We start from the raw sequence: 21,461 nt of genomic DNA, 5'->3' as shown, positions 1-21,461 counted from the left end.
TTCTTTTAGACGGGTTTTCAATTTCACATGGGGAATGGTGGTATACAAGGTTGAAAAAATAAAAGTTTTGATAGAACTAATTTCAGAAAAAGACCGAGATTTAAAATTATCCAGAAGTTCTTTAGAGTTTTTAAGAATCCACATATGGTTAATACCACTACGCGAGTAAACAGTTTCACAGTATTTCTGAAGACCCTCTTTTACTCCGGACAGAATTTTAGTCAATCTAATGGACAATTCTTTAGTGGAACATGCAGATAAGCCGGCAATGTACCGTTGTTTGTACGGAATTTTGTGAAGTTTAGGTATTCAATACAAACAAGGTAAGTCCTCCGATTTGTTGTTCAATGCAATGTTCTTTGAAGCCATGAAGGACTTATGATTTGCCAAAATCTCATCCTTGTCAAATGATATGTTTTTGTATGTGGGATTACCTGAGTGCTCATTTATTCCTAATTCTTTTACAAGACACTCGTAGTAATACGATTTACATATAAAGACAATATTATTTGAAGCATTGTCCGCAGGAACAACAACATACTTATCTTGAAGAGATGATATACATTTCACAGCCTCTTTGTCTCTGAAAACGGACTTTGGTCGGTCATTCACACAGTTTTTCAACTTATGAATGCGAATATAACATATAACGAATATGTTAATGTTTACAATACATTGCGCGAATGAACTAAACTAGTTTAACACCTTCGGTAGTTTAACCCCGCTACCAACTGTCTATGTGTCTCTCGTACATTTACGTAATGGAACATCGTCAGTGATTTACCCCCCCCCCCCCCCCCCACACACACACACACACTATCCATTTATGTGGCTCTCGTGCATTTACGTAATGGAACTTCGTCAGTGGTTTAACCTCACCACTACCTGTTTATGTGTCTCTCGCAAGCGAAAAACATCGTCAGTGGTTTGACAAATGAAGAACCTCGGAAGTGATTTAAATCCGCCACTATAAATAAGAAGATGTGGTATGAGTGCCAATGAGACAACTCTCCATCAAAGTCATAATGTATAAAAAGTTAACAATTATAGGTCGAAGTACGGCCTTCAACACGGAGCCTTGGCTCACACCGAACATCAAGCTATAAAGGGCCCCAAAATGACTATTGTAAAACAATTCAAACAGGAAAACCAACGGTCTAATCTATATAAAAAACGAGAAACACCTATAAACCACACCAACAAACGACAACCGCTGAACAACAGGCTCCTGACTTAGGACTACCTGTTTATAGGACTCCTACGAGTGAGTAACCTCGTTTGTAGTTGTCCTTTGTTATCTCTCGATGGTATTTTTCATTTTTAGATTTTTCGGGTGCGATTAAGAGCATGGCAATTTGTAAAGATACCCGTCTAGTTTCAAGACCTCTAAATAATTTTTGTTTTTATTGTCTTTGGAATTTTGCCTTATTGACGTATGCTCATATCTCCTTTTTATGGTTATTAAGATTTACGATATAATAATTATTTTCCAATAACTTTTTCGGTGACATTACAATTTTAACTACAAACTCTCTAGTAATAAATCATTTCTAATTGGCAAGAAAAGTCTTCATACCATATTTCAAAGAAAAAACGACTCTGCGAATAAGACATTTCAAGGCAAGAAAATTGATTACTGGGAAATAAACTGAAAAGGGGGTGAGCAGGGCATCTTTACATGATTTGCCAATTATTTCAAGAAATATAAATTTAATTAAAGTAATCATTCCTTTGGTATTAATTAACTTTTTTTTACATTACTCATCCATTATTATTAACCTTGCAACCAATTTAATTACACAAGACATGATGCAATCTACTGATGTACCTTCCATTGCAATATATTGCTTCTTCCTTTTTCTATTTACCAGAAATGAACATCGGTAAATTACTTTTGTCTCTTTCTGAATTCCAAAACCTCAATAATTACCACATCATGCCATCTATTATCCAGAGTAGTATCGATGATAGATGTTGATGAATCGTGTGTTCAGATATCCATTTAAATCGCTGAAATATTTCAGGTCATTCAAACAGGAATCCTGAAGTAAAAACCGTACAATATGACGTTTCTTTTTCATTTTCTATATTTCATGGCAGTCTTAAAAGGATTCAAAAATTCATCCTCAATCCTCCACCGTACAACTATTGTGGCTAGATCAAGAAATGAACATAAACTCGCTACAGTTTTCACCATTCATTACAAAACTCAACAGATATCGAAGTATTGATTTACTATGTACGGAATTCGACAACTAATTTCTCTTCAATTGTACTAAAAACCAAAAATTGGAAAAAAGAAAGTATCAAACGTTCTAAAAACAAATCTAACATCGCACCAAAAAATAGGAGTCTGAACTACTCATCTTTTAAAATTTCCTCTTAATTCCTCAACAGAAGACAACTGCTGACAAAGTTAGCCTTCCAAATTTAGTGAAATAAGCCAAGTTGTTTGAGAAAAAATTTGTGATTTTCCAGAAGATTTCAATGGGAACTATATGCCAACAATGCGGCTATCCTTGTCACCCTGTCTTCAAAAGTCAGCAAAAACGGGAAGTTATAAAATGTTTCGCATTGTAGAAATCTTTGAAAATTGGCCTATCGGGATCCTATATTGCCACTGGCTGGAGTGATTTTCATCCGATCAGAACCAAATGAAATTTCATATATAAAAGATATTGCATGTTTGCCATCAGATAAATAATAAATGAAAGGTCATTTTATATGACTAGCCTGGATTCAGAAAAGTTGGGCATGTACCCGCAATCCCTACTTTCTGAGGGTCCCACAAAAAATAAGGGAAGCATATATGTCTTATACAAATATCACAGTAATTAAAGTATTTATATATATATATATATCTAAAGACAAGTCTAAATTGAAAACAACGTCCAAACCTATGATTGCGTTGGATAAAAACCGCAATTTTTATACGTGTGCATGCAAAACAAATTTCTTGGTAGAGGGGTCTAAATACAGTACAAACAACATTTTCCATAAGACCAAAAAAGTGAAAAAGTATATTTTAACAAAACGCATTTGACTAGCAGGTCGAACAACGTATGTTCTTAAACCCTGCTGACTACCATGGCGATTGCCAAATAAACGGATCACCAGATGTAACAAAATGGATCTTAATTATTAATTTAATACCAAACAGAAAAAAATAAACTTGCGGAAAAGATGGTATATCTATATCTATAGACATACATTAAGATGTTTTTGACCTGAATTTACCGACCAATTGTCGAACAGCGTTTAATTTTCTTTAACTTTTCTAAAATTTAAATTATAATTTTGACATGACTAAATGTTATGGATATACAAAGAAATAAAGAATATGTTTTACGGAACGTAAACACATTTGACTAACAGATTGGAAAACAGGCTTTTAAAAAGGCACAAAGCACGAAGACAAAAAATAAGAAGAAATCACATGACAAACGCAACATACTAGTTTAAATAGAGAATATCATATAGATAAACAGACAGAGGAAATCACAAAAATACAAAAAAAAAACCAAACAAAAAAACACAACAACAGCAACGGAATGTGACCTGTAGCTGCTCACATTCTTGACTTTGGTCTTTGGCGGATAATTCGACATGTCACCTTATTTGCATATGTTAGTTGGAAAATATATATATAAAATAGGATAAAAAAAAATAAAAGGAACAAGCAGGCAGAGATTATCTCCTTTAGGAATTTTGGGTCCTCAATGCTCTTCAAATTCGTACTTAATTTGGCTTTTTAAAACATTTTTGACTCGAGCGTCTCACTGGTGAGTCTTTTGTCTGGCGGACAAAATTGTAATCCTTGTATATATGATGAGTTTATTCTACATAGACAAGAAAGACATAGCTGATTACGTAATTTTCTCGTAAAGTAATCTTCAAATGACGATATATAAAAATTAAAAAAAACTTTTCTTACATTCTGATTTGAGAATGTGTTTTCTATTCTAATGAAATCCTATGAAATGTAATAAATCAAAATCTTTATAACCTTAAGCCTATTAATAAAGTGATAGTAAGATATACTGGCATTATATGGCATCAATCCAATTTGGTATTAGACAACTAGACAGTAAAAATGGCCAATACTTGGAAAACAACGACTTCTTCATAAATATATTTGATTTACTTACTTTTGATCGGAAAACGATAAGAAGAGTGATGTCGGTTCATTATCATCTATTTAAGGACCACAAAGTGTGTTGAAAGTGGAAATCGCTATATTTTACCTTTAGTGAATATGACTCTTTTATTGGTTTTGACAACCAGTCACATAATCGATGGTTCAAATTTAGATAATTCAATTTCCGACAAAATTTCGAAAAACCAAATTTCAAAATCAAGATTAAAAATCTTAGAAGCCGTTTCTCTAGAAATTTTCCTCAAACAATCTATTTATGCCTTAACGCTTAAATAAAAAAGCGACAGCAGTTAACCGATTTTCTTAACTTTTGAATTAAAAAATATACAAATCAAGAGAAAACAACTTAAAATTTTAAACTTGAAAATTTATTTGGACAATACCAACCAAAATAAAACAAATTAAAGGAATTCTTAACCCGTTAATTAATTTTCTCAATATCAACATGAGCTCCAAACGGTCGACGATCGGTAAAAGCATCTCATGCTATCCATGATTCCTCCGCCATCCCGACTATGTAAACATGTCAATTGGTAATAGGACAATCGAAACTTTATCAGATCTAAGAAATCCCAAGCTCATTAATATTATCAATTTTATATTGGACTTCTGCATGTTCAACAAAGATTTCCCTATTTTTGAATCATGATTTCATAACATCATCATAGAATCCAAGTTAGTCATTTTATAAACGAAAATATTTTACAGACTACAGTCGAAAAAGGGCAGTAGACTAATGTACTAGGGATGCGAGCGTAATTGTCAGGGAAAATGGGCACACAAAGATGTTATTGTCTTTTAAAATGCACATATATTTCAAAACTCCTGGGTATGTCTGTGAATAGTATATGCAATCGTGCAAACATGGGAACAGAAAAATAAACATTCTAGTGAACAGGTAAATAAAAGACAAAGTTAACAAAAGAGGATTAAGTTCTCAAGAATCTAGTTGAATAAAATAAAAAGATGTCGTATGATTTCCTATGAGCCAGCTATTCACCAGAGACAAAATGACGTAGATAAAATTGAGAATGGAAATGGGGAATATGTCAAACAGACAACCCGGCCAAAGAACAGATAACAGCCGAAGGCCACCAATGGGTCTTCAACGCAGTGAGAAAATCCCGCACCCGGAGGTGGTCCTCACCTGGCCCCTAAATAAAACTGTGTACTAGTTCAGTGAAAATGGACGTCATACTAAACTCCAAAACATATAAATGAACTAAAATTAAAAAAAACATACAAGACTGACAAAGGCCAGAGGCTCCTGACTTGGGACAGGCGCAAAAATGCGGCGGGGTTAAACATGTTTTGTGAGATCTCAACCCTCCCCCTATACCTCTAGCCAATGTTGAATAAAGAAACACACAGCAATAGATGTAAGCAATTATAAAATTTAATGGGCTCGTGTGATTAGTTGCCTAAATGGCAGTCATATTTCATCTCAGGTCTTATTTATATATTGATCCTCAAAGAAATGCAGCTTATACAAGGAATTTTGAAACACCCCACACATAGTTAGCACTGCTATTATATAAGCTTTGTCAAGAATTTTTGATAATTAATCCCTTAACTATAATAATATTATTAGTCAGCACATAACATTTACCTAATGCAGATAAAGATTTTATATCAATTTAGGAAGCCAATGCATCATGAAAAGTGTCAGCTTTAAGTCAAAGTGTGTTACGATGTTTATAACTACGATAAATATTTTCATTGGAAGTGGTAGGAATAAAGGTACTGAAATTTGTAGTATCGCAATGTTGTAACGCTAGTTTCTGAACTAGAACAGACAAACACAAAACGTTAACAAAATATTTAACTTGTTTTAACAATACCCATGGATATATAGGATATACCTCAATGACACACATATACACAATTTAAGATATAAAGAGGATAAAGTACCATACTATACAATTGTGTATCCGATACTTCAAATTTTTATCGCTAAAGGGTCTTAGCAAGTAGTATATAGATAAAACAGAGACCTTCAAAGACCTGACATCAATACCAAGATTTCCAAAGAAATGAACCATAGCTAAAGACAAGTACTGACGAAGCTCCTGACTATTGACATACACTTGAACATGTGGGGTGATTAATCTAGCTTTTAGGATACTCACAACTTCCTCTGTTATCATCGAGTAGAGAAATAACAAAAGATATATAATAGATGAATTTACAATCAAAATCAAAACATAAAGGTACTATCATGTACTATATCAATATACTAGGCAACAAAAACAGGGAAATTAATTCAATATCAAATTGTACCGTATCAACATCAAAGAAGTTACCGAACTTAAGTATTTAAACTGCTGATATAAATCGGTCCTATACTATAATATCGGCGACATTTCTACCAAGTAGATTTCACCCATAACACCATGACTAATATAATACACGATATCGTCTAATATACCCACGTTTGTAAAGAAATCCGATACAATTAAATGGTATTTCGAACTTTAAATACAACAAAACGGAAATTTGGTCCCTTAAGTACAAAATGTAGCAGGTGCAATGTTCAACAAAAAGCGTGTAAATATAACCTCTTTGAATAGAACTGAGAATGGAAACGTGGAATTTTTTATAAAGCTAGAAAAACTAAAACTTATCTGCTCTAAAAATGAATTAATAACCAGTTTAAAAATTTGAAAGCCCAAAATGTATTCGTTCTTGGAAACGTAGTAGTGGAGTGACAAATCAAGGAAAGTCGCTTATTTTAAGAGTTTAATGGACCGACATACCTCACTGCTGAAAATCCACATGATGATAGAGTAAACATTATATTATCATTTTAGCCCTGTCGTAGAGTTTTCCCACGGTGCAGTTTTTTTTGTAAAATCGCGGTAAAGCGTGATTTTCTAATTTTTTTCTTTTTCATTATCAAACACGGGACCGCTTATAACTAATTCCTGAATGAAGACAGCTGCAAATATTTGCTATGAAATGAAAGAGTAATGTGTCAGCTTTCATTTAATATCAAAATTAAATATTAGATAAAATACACATAGAGTGAATTTGAAGAATTTCAATTGCATGTGGCATTTTTTTCAATCTTACCGTCTGTCAAAGTATATTAAATTTCTTACACACATCAACCGTAGTCGATTTTGGCCAAATTTTAAAATTAGTAAGAAAAAAAACCCCAGTACTTAAGAAGTTTTAATATATCAAAGTTTGATAGAGCATACAAATCAACTTTTACAAGTCTTTTTAAAATACTCATAATATAGCAGTTTTACTATTTCCCCCTGACTTATGAATTGCTGTGTTTTTCACAATGAATTAAATATGCATTTTCTTAATTTTTGTAAATAAGAATAAAGATATTTATCAATGTTTGTGTCTAGATGTTTGAATTAGTACAGATGTTAAGGTTTAATAACTTTTGAAGTGATTTTTTCGAATAGACTAATTTTAAATCAAATTGGAACACATCCGAGTTAATCCGGAAAATTATGGGCAGTGCTAATTCCATTGAATAAGAACAAGTAAAGTAGAGGTCGCGTTATAAAGCCTATACATGTACAAGAAGAATACATTTTGATACATTTGAATTGTGGAAAAGAATTAGGGAAAAACAATGCGTGTGATGATGAATCAACTTTCGTTATAAACATGCTCAATAACATTACCATTAGATTGGTCCAAATATTTATTCTGCAGACAAATGTCATACAACGAGATAATCAATTAAGGCATGTCGATTCATTTGAGCGTGCCAATTGTGTTTAAATGACGCAAATTACCAGGCAGACTATCCAGTGGTAAGTTTACTCTCCATATATTACTTCAGATTTGTTGTTCATTTAAATATTCAATAGGTCATGAAGGGCTTGTGGTTTGTCAAAATCTCATCTTTATCGAAGGTTACGTTTGGATGTGGGAATACCTGAATGTTCATTTATTCCTAATTCCTTGAGACACTCGTAGTAATAGGATTTACGTAAAAAAACAATATTGCTTGAAGCTTAGGCCGCAGGAACAACACCATATTTGTCGTGAAGAGACTTCCTACATTTTACAGCCTCATTGGCTCTGAAAACGGAATTAGTTCGAACATTTACACAGTGTTTTAACTTGAAAATTCGTTTTCTCAACGACCTAATTGTTTTAACCCATTCTGACAGAGAGTCTAGTTCAATCTTTTCTCGTTTTGCCCATGCTCTAGCTTAATCCTTAAGTACAAGGCGCTGCATCAATCAGCATGCATTGTTTACTATTGGTTGAACTGAAAAAAAATTACTTGCTTCTGATGCTTCAAATCAGTCGGAGCATGATGTTGCTTTCCAAAAACTAACAGAAAGTCTACATGATGATCTGTTTGTTAAAAAAAAGCATTTTCGTTGTCGTATAGTTTGCTAGATACATATTGTCCCTTTCTTCCAGATCCTTCATGATTTGCAATTTACGATCGTTCGAAATTTCAAATTATGACTATCTATTTCCGTCAAAATTTATTATTCCAACAGCTTTACATTTTATTTCTATCTTTCGGATAAATATTTGTGCCTGGTTAGTAAATGACAATTATTTTCATATGGATGATGATTACAATGCACTCTCATGTGGTACTGTACGGAAAAGAATACCTTTAGCTGTGTGATATACCTGCATTAAAAACCAGTACACCCCTGATCAGAGATGGTATGGGTATTGTACAAAGTCTTTATGTAAAAAGGTACATCAGTTTTGAAGATTTTGCCAAGGACGCCTTTAAAACCATAATAGCTTGTTTTGAAAACTTAGGTTGTGTCGTGGACGTGTTTGATCGATATAATGAGGAACATTCTACAAAATCAGCAGAACTTGAAGAATAAGGAGTAAAATTGAGAATAGAAACAGGGAATGCGTCAAAGAGAGAACAAGATATATTTCAAATGGTGGTAGATCTAAGGTTCTTCAAGACATTGAATGCAGATCAATTAGAGATTGTAAGAAACCTGAAATTAAACAGGTGTTGATAAGATTTGTAGGTGACTATGCATACCACACTACAATGATTTTGATTTGCAAGACCATGACGAAATACTCCTAGCGGGATCTTTTAAAAATCTATGGACTGTGAAGCAATTTTGTGCCGGATCTATAAGTGAATGAAGAGACAGATATAAGAATTATTCTGCCGTCTCATTTTGCTAATGAACAGAAAGGAAAAAGTTATTCCAGGGGTCGCATTATATTAAAATCATCGGCCACTTATATTTTATTTCTAATTAGGTCTTTTCCTCAGATGTCAAACATGATGAATTGTGGTTTCAGACTGGAAGCGTTTCTTCAAACAAAAAACACAAAATGGTTTTTACCCGTTCAAAACATACTTATTTTTAGTTATTGGACCACTGACTGGCACACTACCAGCTGTTCATGCTCTTAAATGATGCGACACGTCTTCTTTAATCGGAATTGGCAAAAAAGACAATTACAAGGCGTCGAAACAAAACCCATGCATGTATCTAGCTGGTTTTAATATTGTTGCAGTTTTGATCTCAGAAGTATACATCACTAATCTCTGGCAATCAGGCATAAATATGACTAGCTGAATTCGTAGAGCATTCCCAGAGCATGATTCCATAGAAATTTTTTCTCAGTTATAATGAGGTACTACCGAGAAATTGTCCAAAATGTCCAAAAATTCCGATTTTCTAAAATCCCCCTTTTTAACCTTTGACCACAGTTTTCAAAAATCTGCACCACTTTGGCACTCTACGACATGCCTTAATCAAAGGATATAATATTTATCTTCAAAATTAGACCAAAATTAGCCGTGAGGTATTTCGGTCCATTATTTTTTTGAATTTACCTTACTTGTCACCGTACTATGGGGATCTTTACGACCAAACAAATTAGAGACCTAAAAAGAATAGCCAAATATTCAACCGTTTTAGTAGTAACTTTTGTTTTAATGTACTTTCGATATGTTTATTAGTACGATCATCAACTAGGTTCAAAAAATCTTTTGAGAAAGTATCCAATGATTTTTACCAGCTTTCTATCGTTAGTACTAACGTTAATTTTCATTAAAAAGTACGACAAATGTCAAAGTATTTTCATGACGAGTTTAATGATACGTAAAAATTGAAAAATACGAGATACTTTATGGAATTCCACCTGGTTATAGACAAATTCAACAGCATTGTAAATATTTTTCATCGCACCATGAACACAATTACTGACTTATCATTATATTTACTATACTACACATAAGAAATGGATTATAATGTCATGTTCTAAGGAATTTTATAGACGTTCGTTAATTAAGTCGTACTACATTAGGAATGAAGAGCAGTAAAAATGTAATTGATATTTCAGTATACAAATATTGCCAGCAGCTGAAAATTCCATTCAAATATTCTTCCTATTCATTATATATAACTTCTGGTATTATATAAAATAGAATAAGAGCTATTCGAGCTCATATATGTATTATTGAGAAAAATATATTATTGAATTAACACATATACATTTGTTTGAACATGTGAGCTTCTTAATTCTTCTTCGTGTACTAGGGACACTTAAAGTGTTGAAATCACCTGTATGGATGATTGGCATGGATCAGACCTGTCCAGGAACTAATCTGCCTTATCTTGTTTATAAAATCAGACTATGAACCAGTCTGCTTCTTGAACGGTTTTGTCTGCAGGTGATCTTCTTAATCAGTCCTGTGAGGGGTCTCCATTTGAATAGACTTGTAGAAAGGTATACCCAATGACATTTATGGTGATTAAATCAAATACCACTAAGAAGAAATATATTTACAAATCATGTGCCTTCTGTTGCACTGTAACGATCTTTCATAAACAAAAATTGAGGCAAGAAATGGTGGCCTCGCGGTACTTCTACATATTTTTTCTTCCGCCTAATTTTTTTCTTGCGCTGTATTGATGTTTCAAAAGATGTCGCTTAAATATTTTGTATATAATATTGTACAGTTTATACGCTTTTGAAACTGACCCTGTTTAACCGAACACTTTTCTTTGTAAAAGTTATCTCCCCAAAAACTGCTTTTCTTGTTATGCCTACTCCTTCTCAACCGTAAGAAAAAGCGACACATTTATTTTTCCGAATTGCTCGCTACATCCTCAGAATGTTACATTTAATTTTAACCGATGCTTTCCGGAGACTCCATATGAGATTTATTTCCCCTTCTGTATTTAAAATAAGTGAAATGTAATTGTAAGTGGTAAACCATTGGTGAGAGAGACCTAGGGTCTTTTGATTTGAGATCCTTGGTCCACAAAATGAAAAATAAGGTCAAGGTCAAAGGTCAAGGTCATGTTCTAAATTTTGATTTTGGCTTGTTATTACTTATTATTAGAAGCCGTATAAGATATCGACAATATATATTTTTACAGAATTGTTATATGCGACATGTAACATAAAAATTTTGGTTGAAAGGGTACGTTGACATTAAATGGGAGTTTTCTCCCCTTTCATATTTAAAACTAGCTGTATGGTGATATAACTCATTATCCATATATAGTAGAAACCTATGGTCTTTTGATTTGAGGTCCTTACTTTTGACCTTGAAATTTAGGTCAAGGTCAGAGTTTAATTTGATGTTCTAGATTTTGAGCTTTACAGTAACTTATTATTTGTACATGATAAAGTCATATGGTTTTTTGAATTGGGCTGTAAGACATATGACCTTGAAAGGTCAACTGAAAATGACATTGTATAAACCGGAAGTAGCCATTTTTGTCATCATCTTAATGTAAAATTTACTAGAACTTTATATTTTAGGAATCGATGTGAATTAAGGTTCATTTGAAACCGGAGTGGAATTTTGTAAACCAAAAGTACCTACCTATCACCTTTATTTTGAGCACAAGTATATAAAAACCAGATATATATATTGAATCAACGTAAATAAAGCTATCATCTGAAAGCAAAATTGACTTTATAAATCTAAATTGAATACTTTTCTATCAAAAGAAGAACATTTGGGTGGAACAATTGGTTTTTAATTAAAATTGTTTTTTTTTTTATTTTGAACCGAAATAGTTACATTTGTAATTGATAAAGTTTTTATTTCACATTTGTGGCAAAAAGAATATTACTGTTTTCTAATGTTAGCTATTCTTTTAGAAAATGTATACTAGTTAACAAAAGAAACGATACATGGCCATGCATTTTCCATATATAATGAAATTGAATACACTGTACCAAGGTAAATAGTTGCCCAATTGGCCTAATATTTACAGAGTGTTATTTTCTTATCGAAACCATTGATTTAAGGCAAATACGCGATTTTTTTTATTGCAATTTTTGTTATTTCAAAAATCGTATTTTCACCCAAAAATTCAAAAATCGATATTAGAACTTAAAACTTTAAACTTAAACATGGTCTGCTTAAAATTTTGAATGCCTTTGCAGAAATTTGAATACTTAATTCTCATCTTCGAAATTAAGTGCCGATTTTTGTCATCATTTCCCGCAAAAATAAATTTGACCTCTGTGTTCAACAAAACGGTATTTTCTCACTTTCCAATTTGGTCAGATTCTTTTAATCATATGCATTTGCTTTGCTAATGAATGTTTTTCATTGGATAATTTAACAGTTTTTCCTATTTATTATATTTTATGATAAATTGGAGTTCAAACTTGTGTATCGTTACTTTTGTTGACTAGTATATTATCATACCGAGCTCCAAGGTAAATTCAAAAAGGGGGAAGTCCATAAAACCTGACAAAATCAAACGTTCGACTATATCAACCAACGGATCGAATGGTAAACAACTGTCATATTCCGGACTAGATACAGGCATTTCCGCAGAAAACGGTGGGTTTAAGCTGGTTTTATAGCTTACTAAACCTACCACTTGTATGATGTTATTTAAAAATTGATAAAATTGTCTGGGCAAGCCAAAAAGGCATAATCACTCATTGCTATCCAGCAGCAAAAATTGTGTAAACATATATCATAAATATACAATACAACTGACTTTGAAATATTAAAACAAACATACAATTAACGCCACAAGAACAAGTTTTGTAGTTGATAGTACAGTATAGTAAATCATTATGACATTTTAACTTTTCTGATAAATTACAAATTAAGTAAAATTTAAATACAAGGATATACAAAATGAAAATATGAAAACTTCATGCGTCCGAATCGCACCTCTGTACCGACCCGCAATGCAAACGGTAAAAGTCAAAAACACGAAAGATTTATGCACAAATATCGAGCCACACCAAGAGTCAAACTACTAAAAGAACATAATATTACAAAGAAAAGAAAGGGGGAAAACTGCAAAGTAAATAAACTGATACATAACGTCAGGACCTCAATACTATCCTGTATTATTTGTGAAGTTGACATTGTATATTTATCTACATGTACATGTATTAGGTATTTGTGCCTTTCGATAAAGTTTTTGAGAAAAAGAACGAGACATTCTTTGACAATACCCTGACTCATTATTTTTTTGTTAAGATACCGATGACATCTTACAAACTCTGAGTAGCAGCGCCAAGCTCTTCAACATCGTATGAGTTGAGAAATGTATACTCCATACGCGGGTGAAGTTTGTATATTGCTGCTAAGTTGAGGAAAATTCAAAATTTCAAAATTGAATCGTCTCGTTTGTCATAGATTCTGGTACTGAGATAACCGCTGGAGTCGAATTCGAGGTATATGTCTAAAATGAGGCGGAGAATGCAATCTCTGTTGTTTGCTAATCTCTAGTTCAGCAGGATATATTAATAGAAAAGTTTGGATTGTTTATGGAGAAAACATCATCAATATACCTGTAGGTGAAATTAAATGATCTAGCTTCTTTGATCTCTTGGTTTTTTACAAGTGTCTAATGGAATCCGACTCATAGGAAAATAAGAAAATGTCGTCAAGGTGAAGTGCATAGTTAGTTCCTATAGGAATGCCAACAACCTAGCTGGTGGAAAATACTACCTCCAAATTAAAAAAAAATATGTTGTCAATGAGAAGCTCGAGGATACTGATCACTTGTTCTTCGGTCTAGCATGTTTGAATGTTAACGGAAGGGTTGATTGTTTAAATCGTTTGTGCGATATACATTTAACTGTCGTCTTTTCCTTTGCCAATATGACCCTGACCAGTCTCTCCGTTATTCTCGAATCACGGCTTTGAGACGCAGGCAGGATTTATCAGCGACGTCACAATGTCCGTGAAGAAGTTATCAAGCTTGCTTTTGTCGAGGTTAAAACTGTCTAAGAGAGGAGAAAATACCAGTAATAGAACAATAAACAGATTGTCGGTGTTTTCAACGTACAGATAGGTATTCTATACGTATCATATTTTTGCTGAAATTTCGTCGTTATTCTTCTTTTAAGGGAAAACATCATTTAGCCAAAATTATTTTCCTTTCGTCTGGATATCACAACGTTTTTCATTCTTCCCAAATCCCACCCACCATTTCGTTGCGATCCGCGTTAATATAACTTCGACATTTCATTAGTGGTATTAATTAATACAAAACGGTTCTGAACAGAAGTTAATTTTAGAAACAAGCAGTTTACTTTAGCATAAAGCTGACCAGACCAGACCATTGTTAAGCTTAGAACGTTTCTGGTTCTACCAGAGCAGATCAGATCCCCGTTAATTTGTATGCAATAAGTAGAGTAATTCTAAAGAATTGATGTATAATATACATTGTATAAATCAGTAAAAAAGAAAGAATACCTAAATGAAAACATGTCAAAGACCAAATTCATGTGTTTCCTTTATAAATTTGGGTTCTTGTTATCTTAAATACAACAGATTACCTACCTAAACTCAAGTGTTTCAAAATCTTATGTCTGGGAATCATAGCAGTTATCTTTAGGGAGTCTTTATGTTTAAACTCGGAAATAGTCGTATGCTTATCTTTTGAGTGACTGTCTGAGATATTGAACTGAAAGTTCTCTGTATTGTTGACCTCGTTAGTATTGACTGAATCTTTAAGAGCTGGTTCTTTTGTGATCTGATTTGATTGCAATTTGCTGTCATCAACACTGGTTAATTCAATCATGTACATTGTATTTGTTGTCCTATCGCTCAAATTGTCTCGTAAATTTGATTTTTTTTCCTCGTCGTCTTTTACAAATGTGATAGAATTATTCACAGAATTCTGAAAAGAACCTTGCGTTTCCTTGACGTCCCTGCTGCTATTCTTGTATTTGCTTTTATCTTGTTTATGTATATGATAAACTGTGGAATTGTCTTGGGACACGAAACTTAATTCTAAATTCTCTGTTTCATTTCCGCCTTGCTTCTTTTCTGAGATTGAATTTAAATGGTGTTCATTCAAATAAAGTGTTGAGTTATTTGTTCTGTTACTCGTGACAGGAAATGCGCAATCCAATAAAAGGAAACAAACAAACAAATAATTAGGTCCTAGAAGAATTGTATCGGATGACATCTTTATATAGATTTCCTTTATTTAGACTCCTGAAATTATAAAACAGAAATACAAAGTGACAAATTGGATACGAGTTCGAATCATTTTTCAAATTGTATATCACAACAGTACTTCCATTTTTTTTATTTCATATTTTTATTTTGTTCATATAGAAGATGAATATAAATGATTACAACAAAAAAAAAACGTAAAGAAAGGCAGTACGTGCTGCTGATTATCGTACCATAACTGTTTGATGCTCAACTCGTCAGGTCTAAGAAAATTTTAGGACCGATATGGAATGTACGTGACAATCTAGACCAGTGTAATAAAAGGCACATACGGAATGTACAGACAAAATCAGTGCAGAACGAACACTTTACTTCATACAAGCGGTATAATATATAATAGATGATAAAACAATACTGCAATAAAACAAACAAAATCATCAAACCCTTAAAAAAATCCAGGAAAGGCGATAATAAACCACATCGTATCAAAATGTGCTCGCAGTTACTGTAAACAAGCTCAGTTGAAATTATCAAATTCTGCGGTCCTACATAAACAGCGAAAAAAGATACGTACAAAGCTATGTAGCAACATTCCAGCATCACCTATATATGATGTATATATCTCTTAGTTGATACGATATTCCAGAGCTTGCATTTCTTATCATGATTTCCTTGATAGAGGGTTGCTGCTTTCAAGGAAGCTATTGGACTAAAAGTTCCAAGTGGTGAAGTTGAAATCATCCCTTCGAAAATCATAAGTTGGTTGACCGTTATGGAATATCTGTTTCACAGATGACGACGGGTATGTTCCAATTGTTGTAACCACAATCCTGTCCTCTTTTCCTCAAATGTGACCTACCGAATTAGATTCACCGGCTTTGTAGTTATATTAGCAACACGACGGGTAACAGCGGTATCTGCTTAACCTTCCGGAGTACCTGATATAACCCTCGGTTTTTGGTGTGGTTCGTGTTGTTCAGTCTTTATGTTGATTTTTTGTGTACTGTTGTTTGTCGTTTTTCGTCTAGATATTGTCAGTTTTTTTTTTGGCTTACGAGTTTGAATATCCCTTTGGTACCTCTCGCCTTTCTTGTACAGATTTTCTCTTGTTTAAACTAGGAATTAACGAACTTATGTTATATAATCCCTGAAATACTAGACAATCACTGAAATGCACATGTATGATTATAACTTTTATCAACTAAAAATTAGTCATTGTGTTACGTTCAATGATAAAAAAAATGTCAATGTCTTATAACTCCAGTAAAAATGTCAAATCAAAATGGCGGTATTTAAAAGTTAATTAGCAATGATGACGTACAATCCCAAGTATAAAATATTTCTTGAAAACGGTCGCGGAGAGGAGAAAATTGCACTAATTAAGGATAGACGGGCGAAGATTATAATCATAACTTCCAGATTACAAAAAAAACTAAGATAATACGCAGAAAACTTATAAAGTCTAAAAACTAAACAAAACACGAAAAAATGAACTGGTAGTTCTTGATCCGTTGGTATTACCCGTTGTGTTACTCCTGTTCGGTGATACGATTTCATGCAGATGGTAAATTTCATAAAATAGGCTCTGAATTCAATTATGGCTTTTTAAAATCTTAGCTTTGTATGCCCCCGCCGTAGGCAACGGGTGCATTAATTGTTACCCTTGACCCTCTGTCCCATTTTCGTTGCAAAGCTTGAGCGGGGGCGTTTGTGTCCTCAGACACATTCTTCTTTTATGTTTATAAGACTTTCACCTGTACTGCCGTGTAATCCAAACCCAGTTCAATGTAAACAACACCTGTTATTGTACGATTCCGTGTGCATTTTCTGAACTTCTAGATAGGAATATTGCCCAGACTGCTAATGCAGAAAATGCATTAAATAAAGACTAGTTCCAGACAGTTTCTGTATTACCTATCCGCATATTAAAAGTTTATTAGCCACTGAAAAACTTTATCGATGAGAAAACATAAATAACATAAATAATTGCTATCAAAATATTAATTTCCGATAAATGTCAGCTAATATAAACACGATATTGAAAATGTTGTCTAGTTTATCACTAAACTAGAGCTTCAATACATAACAAGTTAACCGACATGTTTTGTTATTTTGATTTGCAAGTGTTTATTAAAAAAGACCTATGAATAAAAAATAGTGGATGCCATAAACTTCTGGTGTGTCAATAACACCTACATTGAACATTGGGAAGTAAATAAAAATTCCCACTTAAAACCGTGAGATATATATATATCTGTTGCCGAAGAAGATCGCCATATCTGTTATTTACAACGCCTCTGTGGTACATGTACCTGTCGCCTGTACCATGTATATGTTGTGTACAAATTGTAATGTTGTACAAATTATAATTTGTACAGAATTTTTGTACAAGTTATCAGTGTTTTATGAACCGCTTAACACAAATGGATGATACAAGCACACAGTCTTTTGTTTCACATAATTCTGTCATATTTCCATGACTACATGATGCAGTCTAATACTGAGCATTGATACAAAAAACATTATAAGAACACAAAATGACTTTTTATGGATATGATTTTGGTATAAAGAGAAAAATAAAAATAGAATTTAAACCATTCAGGTGTCCTTATTTCCAGTTTTAGGACAAGGAGAATAACACTAAATGTTAAGTTGAAGTATATAAATTTGAATTTAAGACATTAAGCTGATAAATTTTAGAAGATAAACTTTTATCACCTGGTGCAAAAAGGTATGTGTCAAAAAACTTATAACTTGTACAAAAACCCTGTACAAATTATAATTTGTACAAACTTGCATCGTGTCCACAACATATATATCACCTCAGTCACTTTGATTACGAAGCATTTATTTTCGCCTCGCTCATTAAGTCTCTATATTAGAAGAAATTGATCATAACAATTGTGATCAAAGGTTCACATTATGGGATTTATAAGGCATGACGTCATAATGTATTAAAACGTTTGATAACAGTACAGAATGATGAGTACAAAGTCCATGTATATTTGTACTGATTTGAAAAGCAGATGACAAAAGGTGCAAAATCAAAAATCCAAACACATCAAACGAATGGAAAACAACTGTTATATTCCTGACTTGGTACAGGCATTTCCTTATGTAGAAAATGGTTGATTAAACCTGATTCTATAGCTATATTCCAATTTTGTAATAGTTTTAAAGGTAGGTTCAAGTACGCTCTATGTTAAAATATGAATAATACGAAACTCGGGGTTTACATTAATGACAACCCAATGACAGACACACAACCACCCACACACAAATCGTAACGATATCTAGAGGTTAACATGAGGTCAACAACAAACAGAAAAGTTTATACATAAAATGTCAAGCTCTTAATCAGCCCAATTCAAGAATAAACTTGAACAGAGACTATCAAAAGATTTTTAAAATATTGTAAAAACAAAATTGAAGGACATTATCACATAGAAAGCTATACATAACGACAAACAAACTCAATACGGACGGATGAAGAAAAAAAATATGACCATATCTTATAAAAGGACACAAAGACACAACATTCCATGCTGTACACAGAAAAAACTTAGGACATTGAATGATGTTTTTTAGATGAGCGATTAATAATGTAAAAAATAGTACGACCTGATCACGGAACACTGCATTTCTTATATAGATTTAATTTTTGTCTTGTGGTATATGCTCGTTCTGTGTTAACACAATAAACCACAACCAATACGATTAATGAAGATACGTTTTTATTCTGCACTCGGATACTGCACGAAAGAAGCATAAACAAGCACAGTTATAATCGTTAGATTTCATGAAAAAAAAAAGATAAAATAAAATATAACAAGGCTTCTTGATCAAAAACCATAAGATGCCTGTACTACGTACGTCTATCGATTCCGCCGCGACATCAAAGTCTTTATGGTCTCCTCTCTCCATTACGTATCTACGGGAGGAGATATCGATTGGAGGAAACCGTTACATAAAGTTCGAATACTAGTAGAGGTTTCTCAACATCTTACGAACGGGCGAAACTCTACGAACGTATCGATAAGGAGCAGTGATTTTGTTCAGTAAGAAATTTCTACCGATATTGCCAGTGTGTTTAAAGACAACAGGAAACAATTTGATATTGTATTGTATTGTTGTGGTTAAACATTAGTGTTCCAATTTATTTTGTGTTGTTGAATGTTGCGTAATCTTACGTTGAGTTTCGTTGTTTGCATGTCGTATATGCGTTCGATTTATCTCCCTTATCCATTAAAAAAAGAACATTGTTTTGTAATGTCGTTAAAAAAAAATTCCGCGCATCTGGTTTGCATTTGATTGATTGATAGTTGGAGGTTAAACGTTCAGTGACAAGTATTTCATGCATATCACGACGAGATTAACATATGACAAAGGATTGAAAAGAGATTGAGATGACACAACTTTAATATGTTTCATTTATTACAGGCACACGTCTTTTTGATAACCCCAAAAAGTTCTACAACACAAGAAAATTGCCATCTTGGGTGACGGTACAACGAACCAATGACTCTAAATATTTTCAACTCTTTTATTACATGTTCTACATACAGTGATTTCAATATGATTGATTAATATGAAATCTCTTTATTTTTTGTTTACCCGCAGTTTACACAGACTAAAGCAGTCAAGGTTTTCGTTGTACATGTATAAGGAGGATATATGATGTTAATTTTCAAGAGATTGTATGAGTAGTCTAACTCGGAATAGATTAAAGACGGGTTTCATATTTGCTCCATTTTGGTTTATACAAGTTTTTATGTTCTGCTTTATTGAATGATGAAAAAGGACAGGTCTGATAAAGATTAACCAAAGGGGAAAATTTGATTGCGGAGGAGATATATTTTTTGGCGTGACAAGGTTTAATTTCAATGTTTAGGTTTTTTTTTTAATTTAATTTCATTTTTAGATAGGATAAAAAGTTTGTTGCGGAAAATATGAGAGGAAAAAATGCTTCTCCACATTCGGTATCAATGTTTGTTTCAAACAAAGCAAAAACAAAACAAAAGGACATAATTATTTAAAATCTCAATCCCCCCCACCCGGAATAAAACGTTCTAAAGTATTATCAGTTCACAACTAATTATTGTTTTCTGTTTGCATTATCAGATTAAAAGATTAATGTCGACAAACGGTTTTGCCATAATCAAAACAGAAAGGTGATCAGTTGGGGTGATTGTACATGATACAAAAAGGATATACTGTATTTTATCGTATTCAATTGCAATACATAGTTTTTGTGAACGCTTCAGAAATTCTCATATTCCGACTTTGTGACGTCGAAAAAGTATGGCCGGACATTGGTATGATCTGACCCGAACTTATTATTGACTTCTTTTTGACACGATTTTGATTTAATTTGATAAGAAACTGTATTGTTTCTTGAAATTTCAAGAAAGTATGTTGAAATTTCAAGAAACAAGTTTCTTAAAATTTTAACATAGTTTCTTGTCTGTACGGCTCACGGCTGATATTTTGGTATATCAATATGCGAACTATATAGTTAAAGTACGGAGCCCTTTGGTCTCATACAGATGAAGAGTTGTGGTTTTTAAAGTCAAGCGCTGGAGATGTAAAGTCTAGCGCTGTAGATTTAAAGTCAAGCGCTGGAGATGTAAAGTCCAACGCTGTAGATCTAAAGTCAAGTGCTGTAGATCTAACGTCTAGGCGCTGTATATGTAAAGTCCAGCGCTGGAAATGTAAAGTCCAGTACTAGTGCTGTAGATTTAAAGTGCACTTTACATCTCCAGCGCTTGACTTTAAATCTCCAGCGCTTGACTTTAAATCTACAGCGCTAGACTTTACATCTCCAGCGCGCTTGACTTTAAAAATACAACTCTATATCTGTATGAGACCAACAGGGCTCCGTATTAAAGAGATATAGACTAAGTATACTGTCAGTGAAAACAC

The 21,461-nt window shown here is 33.0% G+C and overlaps 1 long non-coding RNA gene across 2 annotated transcripts in view; it reads right to left on the bottom strand.

Annotated features, from left to right (window-relative positions):
• The window catches only part of LOC127738162 (uncharacterized), a 67,824-nt gene that overhangs the window by 9,249 nt on the left and 37,114 nt on the right, over positions 1 to 21,461 (bottom strand). For both annotated transcript variants that reach the window (XR_007999947.1, XR_007999948.1), the window contains exon 2: positions 14,919 to 15,578. This is a non-coding gene — a long non-coding RNA (uncharacterized LOC127738162). The remainder of the gene's footprint in view (positions 1 to 14,918; positions 15,579 to 21,461) is intronic.

This window comes from Mytilus californianus, unplaced genomic scaffold (genome assembly GCF_021869535.1).
Source record: "Mytilus californianus isolate M0D057914Y unplaced genomic scaffold, xbMytCali1.0.p SCAF_4, whole genome shotgun sequence".
NCBI lineage: Eukaryota > Metazoa > Mollusca > Bivalvia > Mytilida > Mytilidae > Mytilus > Mytilus californianus.
The sequence above is the reverse complement of the archived record's forward strand: the minus strand, read 5'-3'. Positions and strand labels throughout refer to the sequence as shown.